We start from the raw sequence: 9,507 nt of genomic DNA, 5'->3' as shown, positions 1-9,507 counted from the left end.
TTTCCATCACCATCCTGCCTCCATCATCAGCCTGTCTCCATCACCATCCTGCCTCCATCATCAGCCTGTCTCCCACCAACCTGTCTCCCTCACGGGCCTGCCTCCATCACCGGCCTGCCTCCCTCACAGGCCTGTCTCTATCACCAACCTGTCTCCATCACCAAACTGCCTCCATCACAGATCTGTCTCCATCACCATCCTGCCTCCATCACCGGCCTGTCTCCATCACTGACCTGTCTCCATCACCAGCCTGCCTCCATCACCGGCCTGTCTCTGTCACTGGTCCATCTCTCTCACCGGCCTGTCTCCATCCCATGGAACATGGCGCATGCTCACTGAGTTTATATTTCAACAGGGAACTGATTTGTGATTTCAACTGAATTACACACAGACATAGCCCATCCATGAAAGCCAGAGATGTCAAGCAAGACCACGTTGTCTTGGTAGGGAAAGGCAGAGTGGATAAGGGACCAGAAATGGGGGAAGCCAATAGCTCATAGACCCTAGGTCTCCATGCTGTGTGCCAGTGCCCAGCAGATGACTCAGAGACTTCACTCTGTCTGTGCCCACTGGGTGTTTATGCTCCAGAAGCTTCAGCACATGGAAGGACCTCCATTCCTTCACTCAGAATGCAAGTGCCAGTGCTATTCTAGAAGGTTCTAGAAGGAGCTGCCCACACCTCACAGAAGTGAGCAGCTTGGGCCCCGGGATAATGAGGCTGCTGCCCACGGGGTGCCTGGTTCTCCTTCCAGGACAGGTCAGACTGCACACCCAGCACCAGAGGGCACAGGGCAACCACAGCTTAGGTGGGACACGGAGGGGGCAGAAATTCAAGCCTATCAGCCACCAGGGACAGTAATGTAGCCTGGTTCTCTCCAGAAGGCTCCTGGGTGCCCAGTGAACCACCACCACCAGCTCAGTGCACTTTCTAAGCAGAAATAAATAAACAGAAGATAACCATGCTAACATAGAAGCTTGGCTGGGTCTATGGCTGAGATCCTGGACATTTAAACACTGTACTCCATCCACTTGACCAAGTTTGAGTTGTCATGAAGAGTAAGCTACGTAAAGTTAACACTCAAAAAAGATGGACAATTCCACAAATATCAGCTCCCAGGAAAGTTGCCACAGGAGGAACAGGGACTGTGGGAACACGGAGTAAAGGAGTGATGGTCTTCAAAGCTATAACCTGCTAAAAGACAGCACCATCACATCCTATATCGGTGTGAGTGAGTCAGTCTGTTAGCCGCATATTCTAGAATGAGTGATCAAAACCCACGTCCACACACGTCAGAGACCCCGTGCCACGGATTTCACTTCAGGGTTCTGGAACAGAAATAGGACTTGGAGCGAGCCATGTGTCCTGGCTGCTAGACGCATGCCTTGGGCGCCTGAACTTGGGCCTGTAACTGCTTCTTGGCCTCGCTTCACTAAACTGTGAGGTGAAAGCTGCCAGAAGCTTCTTGGACCTCTCATCTTGGTGGCTGTGAGGGAGGAGAGGGGAGCCATGGCCTCAGCTGAGCTGTCCCCATTAGGCTTTTCTCTCCTGTCCTGGCCCCAGAGTGGCCTCTGAAACACTTTCTGAAACACAACCCTCCCCCTGCACCTCCGTGCCTCCCTGCATCTCCTTCCATAGCCATTCTTCATTAGAATGTACATCGCATGCCCAGTACCTGAGCAGCCATCCTGCATGCTGTGCGTGGGTAGCTGCCCTTTGTGTGGCCGGCTAAGTTGTCACTGCATTTGCTGACAGCTGTCTGCATTGTTATCATACTGCAAGGGAAAGCTGCATTAAATGAACATGCTTGTCTGCATGCAGAACAGGTGTGTGTGTGTGTGTGTGTGTGTGTGTGTGTGCGCGCGTGTGTATGCGTGTGCAGGTCCACTTTTTTTTTTAAGAACGAAAACTCTCTAGAGATTTTAGGGAAGAAATCTGGGATCAAAAAAGCAAGCTTTAAGTGATAACCAGATGAGATGAGAGCCAGCTTAGAGTAGGTGGTCACTACACACGTGCTTCGTGGAATGGATTTATAAATTGTGTACTGTGCATTCATTTACCAGATAAGCGAGGCTTTCTAGAGGCCCAGGGGGTGATGGGAAGTGGCTATCTGAGGTTAAGATGGAGTGACCACGCTCACCTCGGGAGCAGGACCGTGTGGGAGGGGCCGGCAGGGGCATCTCCAGCCTGGGGTGTGGCTGGGTTAGTGCAGATGGAGCCCAGCCCCCTAGGTGTTTGATGACAGGACCCAGGCCTCACCCCACAGGACCTCTGGAGGCAGCCACTGGTGTCACAGGAAGGGCAGCCTCCTATAATGATAGCCATGGCAGAGAGACAGACAGACTTGTCCAAGTCAGAGGAAATCCTGCTTCGTTACACACTAACTTGTCATTGATTCCAGTGACTTTCCGTGGTTGAGGGCACTTTACTCTGCAAATCGACTCCCACAATAAACCACATGCAGACGCAGTCCGCTGCTTTCATTACAGGACACGAATTTCATATCATCATATGAATAAATGTCTATTGTATGCATTTTCTTGGCATTGAATTACCTTTTATCACTTGCAAACTATTTGTAAAAAAATATCCATTGGGGATAACAGTCATCCCTCACTACAACATGGTTCACTTATTGTAGCTTCACTGTATAGCAGGTTAAAAAAAAAAAAATATATATATATATATATATATCTGCCAGGTGCCAGTGGCTCACACCTATAATCCTAGCTGAGATCTGAGGATTGCAGTTCAAAGCCAGCCTGGGCAGGAAAGTCCATGAGCCTCTTTTTTTTTTTTTTTTTTGTCAGCTGTGGGGCTTGAACTCTGGGCCTGGGCGCTGTCCCTCAGCTCTTCAGCTCAAGGCAAGCGCTCTACCACTTGAGCTACAGCGCCACTTCCGGTTTTCTGGTGGTTTATTGGAGATCGGTCTCACGGTCTCTGCTGCCCCGGCTGGCTTTGAACTGCGATCCTCAGATCTCAGCCTCCTGAGTAGCTAGGATTACAGGCGTGAGCCACCAGCGCCCGGTTTTCCATGAGCCTCTTATCTCCAATTAAACACCAGAAAACCGGAAGTGGTGCTGTGGCTCAAGTGGTAGAGCTCTTGCCTTGAGCTAAAGAAATGAGGGACAACACCCAGGCCCAGACTTCAAGGCCCACAACCTACAACAACAACAACAAATATATATCCAATTTTGTATCCCAGAGTTTTCACTATATCACGTAATTTTGCAGTATACTGGTATTTATATAATTTATATGACTTTAATTATTTTTGTCTAAAAAGTTTAAAACAATATAAAAATATAAAGTGTTCATGCAAACATATTAAGAGAATATTAAATGGACAAAAAATATAGCGTGTATTTTATCAGATGAATACTGTACTATACCCAATGGAAATATGGTACATCACTACCGCTTGTGCAGGTTTGCTGAAGTGAGATTGTACCATGCACACTATTGGCTGATGGAATGGCAGGCGACCAACCACGGCACTGTGTTCTGTATCCTGGGTGCTGACTGACTCAGTGACGGTAGCATCAGTCTGTCCGCTCTCCTGCACTGTGTTGAAATATTCAGCAACTCTCCTTGTCTACTTCACACCGATGTCTGATCGCTGCGCACAGTATTGCTCTGCAGTGTTGTGTTTTTGTGAAGTGTTTGTAAAAGCCTGAATTTATTTCAAGTCCTACCATGCCACCCAAACGTTCTGCGCCTTCCAAGGCTTCTGGCAGGGAACCCAAGCCCTAGAGGAAGATGCTCACCACCAAAGCAAAGGTGGAGCTTCTCCACATGCTAAGGGAAGGCAAAAGCTACACAGCTGTAGGCCGCCATTAAGGAGTCAGTGAATCTGCTGTTCACTGCATAAAGCAAGACAAGAAGAATATTAGATCTAGGGCAATGATGACCTTAACAAGACTGCAAAGAGGGTGGTTTCTTCCCACAATCAGGCCAGTGCGAGGATGGAGTCTGCACCGGCCCTGTGTATGAATGACTGCAGGAAGAAGATCTCTCTGGATACCAGCACCATCTGGATGAAGGCCAGGAAACGTCATGATTGTTCTGCGGGAAGCACGGCCGTATGACGGTGACAACAACGATGCAGAAGCAGACGTCGAGTGCTTCTCCCTCCAGACCAGCCCCACTCAGCGCCAGCAACGGCTGGTTTGACAAATGTCAAAAACAGTGTGGACTGGACAGCGTTTCTCTGCATGGAGAAGCTGCCTCTGTGGATAAAGCCGGAGCCGAGGAGTGTGTGAAAGACATGTTCAAGTCCACCACTGAGGAAGGGGGCTACAAGCCTGAACAAGGTCTTCACATGGATAAGATGAAGCCAGCCAGTGAAGAGGAGCATGGGGAACAAGACAGACTATGGGTTGGAGAGGAGGAGGACACTAGCCGACCACTCGATCGTCTTCCAACCACAGTCAGAGTGGTCAAAGGACTTCAGCGAGTGGCTGATAAATGGGACCCTCAGATGCTTCATTTGTTGCACATGGTAAATACAAGCGGAAGCGCCATGTCAGTGTATAACACCTCACTCAGAAGAAACGGTAGCGCCAGCGACTCCCCGTAACCACGTTCAACACTTGGACAAAGATGGTACGCAAACACCTTTGGTGGCCATAGAAGTCACGGCCCAGGGTGAAGATCCCACACCTGATGGAGCCTGAGGAGGCGGAGCCTTTGGAAGAGCTGCGACGCTCTGCGTGGCCGTGCAGTGCATTCACCTCCTCCTCATCGCCTCCATCCCGTCAGCACTCACAGACCCCTAAGTCACCATCTCCGTCAGAGGCCACTGGTGAGCGCCCATATGGGATTTTATATGTTGTTAAAATTACACGGGCTTAACAGTGTAAGACCACGAGGTTTGTAAGAGTATGGGAAAGGTAAATAAAGGAGTGGGAAGTGTTTATAGGAGAGTGGGAAGGGTTTATAAAGTCTTTAATGATATATAAATAATAAAATAAGTATGCTGACACTTTGCAGATTCTCATCTGTCATGGGGGGAGGGGGTGTCCTCCGGGGCGAGGGATCACTGTATCTAAAAAGTGGACCATCTAAAAGATATTCAAAAGTCTCAAAAGGAAATTGCCACGGAGTATTACCATAGTATGAACGTCTGGACAGCCTGCGTCGGTGAGAACTTTATACAGCAAAGAATCTAAGCGATCTCAGGAAGGCTGTGTTTGAGGCCGGGGGGCGGGGGGGGGGGGGGGGGGAAGGCCGGGGGGAGGGGGAGGGGGATGATGAAGAGGCCCTGGCTGTCTGGGTTGTGGTGCTGGTAAAAGTGTTCCCCGGAGAGTCTGTGACATGGAACCTTGGCGTATTCGTGACTTCTCCATCCCTCCAGGGTTCTAGGAGGACAGGAATTGGCTAGCTGGTGAAAACATTTAAGAAATAATCACTTAAGGATACTCAAACATAATCCCTTTATTCAGCCCACATAAATAGTCTCCTGTAGCCAATACAAGGTGAAACAGAAATAGATATTTGCTGCTCCTCAGTGGGGTTGTTTCCTAATAGGCAGTGTCTTTTGAACCTTGGTCTGATGTAAACCCCATCCCAAGGCCTGCCGGTTGCCAGGAAATGGACCACACACTGGATGTTCAAATCCAGCCCCGCGCTTGCTGCCTTGGGGACAGAGCTCTACTTCCCTGGTGCCCCTCACTTGGCCGTGACAGTGCCTTAAGTCTTTCATGGGGGCTCAGCCCTGTGAGGCCCCTGGAGGAAACCGAAGGGAGGCAGGTGGGTGAGGTACCGATAGCAGGACACAGCCAGTGGATGGGGGCTTATGTGTATCAGGTGGCCACCATGAGAGAATTCTCAAGGGCTTTTCCTTCCTGCATGGTACCAGGCAGCCTGGAGATCAACCCAGGGCTTACTTCTAGTAACTGTACAGAAATAGAACCCACTGTTGGTGCTATGGTTTGGTTTCTGGCTCCTTCACTCTTAGGGCTGATTCCTTTAATTGTTTACTTGTAAACTTAAAGGACAATGTATTATTGAGGTTTTGAAAATCTCATGTGGGAAAGGCAGGCTCCAGTAAATAAACAGATCTAATATTGGATCACACTTCGCCTGAAGGATGCAAAATCCTGTTTGGAGCAAATTAAAAGCTCCAGAACCTTCTAAAAATAGCTAAGTGGAACTTCTCTGTGGGAACATTTTGTGACCAGGACGATTTTAGTCTTTCAAAGGAAGTACAGGAAATCAAACGATTCATACTGAAAGTTGTAATTACTTTTGACTCACATTTCAATTAGAAAAAAAATGGCTTCTCAATTCATCAAGAACGCTCATGACATTTGAATTTGAGGGAAAGTTTTAAATATAAGGAAACAAGTATCAGAAAACTAAGCCTAAATACCTCAACTAATCGAGCTTCAGGGACCATTACGGATAGCCATTACCTAAGCTGTGCATCTCCTGCCAGTCCAACCACAGCTGGGGCTCAGGCAACAGTTCTCTCCAGATGCCACCAACCAGGGCAAAGTTGTCATCGCAGGCACACTGACAATGGCTGGCAATAAATCCAGTGTAGGATCTGGCCCTTAGGTAGCGTTAAACCTGTGGCGTTGTCATATTACCAGCTACTTCAGTGTTACTCAAATCCAATGGTGCTGGGCCCAGGGCTGGGCAGGAAAGCTGGTGTGGCCTGGTGCGGCTTGAAAGAAGAGCTGTCTTCTTTTTATTTTATTTCTTTATTTTTTCAGTCATGAGGCTCACACTCAGGGCCTAGAAGCTTTTTCTCTCAAGGTTAGCTCCCTCCCCTTGAGTCACAGTGCCACTTCCAGTTTTCTGGTGGTTCATCGGAGATAAGAGTCTCACGGACTTTCCTGCCCGGGCTGGCTTCAAACCACGATCCTCAGATCTCAGCCTCCTGACTAGGTAGGATGACAGGTGTGAGCCACTAGTGCTTAGCTAGAGTTGCCTTCTTAAAACACAAATCCCACCCTTTTATCCTTTATTATAACACTGTCTTTAGGGAAATGCAACATGCACTAATGAGATATCAACTACCCAATTTGGACTTGGAACTCCATTACTCAACCAGAATAGGAAAAGGTGGAAATAGGGCTCTCTAAGGTTCCTCAGTGCACCCCCAAACAGTTTCCTTCCCAAGGTCCCAGTGGTCTACACACAGGAAATTATAAATGGATAATTCTTTAGTTTTAAAGTACTTAACGTTCAGATTGTTTCATTGAATTCTTAATCATTATTGATATCTTTGATGGCGAGTGCATAAATTACAAGATATCATTGTTATATATATAAAGATGATACAGTGCAGGGGTTAAGTGTCATCTATGACTACAAGGTCCACAGGCAGTCTTGGTTTGATAAGGGAGGACCACTTGGGCAGGAGATGGACAGGCGGTGGGCACACATGGGCTGGTAACCATGGCCTACTTTTCTACTTGGCTTAGAACCACCCAAAGGGATTTTGGAAAGAAAAGGGAATTACTGAGTGAAAGCACAGGGTGAGAGGGAGCTGGGACCAGGGCTCGTACAGATTTGCACCTGCGTGTCCCTGCTCTCTACATGTCCAAGGATGCAGCAGTGCGTGGGGTTGGCAGGGTGGGCAAGCCTGCACTCTTCAGGACTCCCTTTCTTGGAGTTAGAACAGTAACCAGATGCACGCTGGCCTCCCGCTGGGGTTAACTCAGCATGGAGATCGATGGAGATGGGGTGAGAAGCTCAATTCCGCCTCTGAGACAGACTTCTCTAAGGCAGCGGGGCGCCGGGGAGATCACTCCCACACAATGCTATTGTATTCCCATGCCATAACGTTTAAGTGAATATGAGGGTCAGCTTTGAAGTGGTCACAGAAAGACAGTCAAAGATGCATTTGGAAGACCACAGAAGACCCTGTGCTAGATCTATAGTCTCAGCAAACATTTACTCACTACTTCCTGAGTCAACACTTCAGTAACCCTACTAATGTGCCAGCTCCTGATTTAGAAAGAGCATTAACAAAGGAAAACTCGCATCTTAGTGGGGAATAAACTCTGTGGTTTGTAGGGAATTGCTATCATGAACCAGGAACAGCTTCTTCTCATGGGATTTCAGATTTAACAGAAGGCTTAAATAAGTTACATACATATGCTCACATGTATATATTCACATAATATTAATAAGTTAAAAGACATGCATGTGCATGTGATTTCAGTTAAAATAACATTCAGTGCACCAAAAGACAAATAGGAGGGGTGAGGATTCCGGGGATAGAACAGGACACTTGTAGGCATAAGATCTGCATTCCCAAGACAAAGAGAACTGCACCGAGTTTTAGAGAATATAGAGTATCCCACCCAGCTGCAAGGTGCATGGCAGACAGGAATCAGAGAGAAAAAAATGACAGAATATTGGGACACAAAGCACTCTGGCAAACGCTGAGGTTAACCTGACAATGGCCCTTTGCCTAGCAGGGGTTCCTGTGGCAGGCACTGAGCTTTTCTGTTATGAGCTCGATTAGACCCTGCAGAGAAGAATGCCAGGCTGGCACAGCAGCGGTGTCCCAGTGAGGCAGGTATAAGCAATAATTCTGGGAAGAGAAGGGGTTCACTACAGGACATCACACTTATGCTGGAGGAAAAACCCAGCAAACCATGATCATGACCATATGTAGTCCATAAAGAAGGAACTAACAAATATCCCAATGCCAAACTAGATAAGACACAACAACAACAACAGCCGTGACAACAACAAAACCGTGAATCCTTCAGGACAATATCCTTGGCAGTCAAAGATAGAGTCTGCCAATAACATACTTACAAACCAAATGCACCAACACATGAAAAAGACTGGACACCATGATGCCTGTTGGATTGTCCAAGGAAGATTCCGTGTGTGCACATGAATAAATTCAGCACATCAATGGAATCATAGACAGGAAAAAAAAAAAACCAACACAGTCATGTCAATAGATACAGAAAAATACTTTGCCACAATTCAACATCCTTTCATGATAAAATCCCTGAAGAAACTAGGAACAGAAAGATCATGCCTCAACATAATACAGGCTATATGTAACAATGTATAAGCAACCTTATAAAGAAAAGTAGAAGAAGTGAAAGCATTTTCTCTAAAATTGAGAACAAGAGTAAAAACTGTCCACTCTTCCCACTCTTATTCAATAGAGTACTTGAAGCGTTAGATATGGTAATAAGGCAGGAATACAAATGAAGACTTAGAAAGCGGAAAAAAGAAGTCAAATTATCGCTACTTGTTGGTGATAGTTTCCTATACATAAAAAAGACAACTATGGTTGCAACCCTACTAGGCAACTCTTAAATCTGATGAACACATATAGCAAAGTAAAGGAGACAACCAATATACAATAATCAATTGCTTTTTATACACCAACAGATTTACTAGGAAAAAAATAAGAAAACAATCTCACTCACAGTAGCCTTAAAATACATAAAACTAACAAAAGATGAAATAGATCTGTAATTACAATTATGAATATTAAAGCAACTGCAGAAGACCCTAGGGTCTGC

This window comes from Dipodomys spectabilis, unplaced genomic scaffold (assembly GCF_019054845.1).
Source record: "Dipodomys spectabilis isolate Male_0828 unplaced genomic scaffold, ASM1905484v1 ptg000034l, whole genome shotgun sequence".
Taxonomy (NCBI): Eukaryota; Metazoa; Chordata; class Mammalia; order Rodentia; family Heteromyidae; genus Dipodomys; species Dipodomys spectabilis.
Note: the sequence above shows the minus strand (reverse complement) of the source record.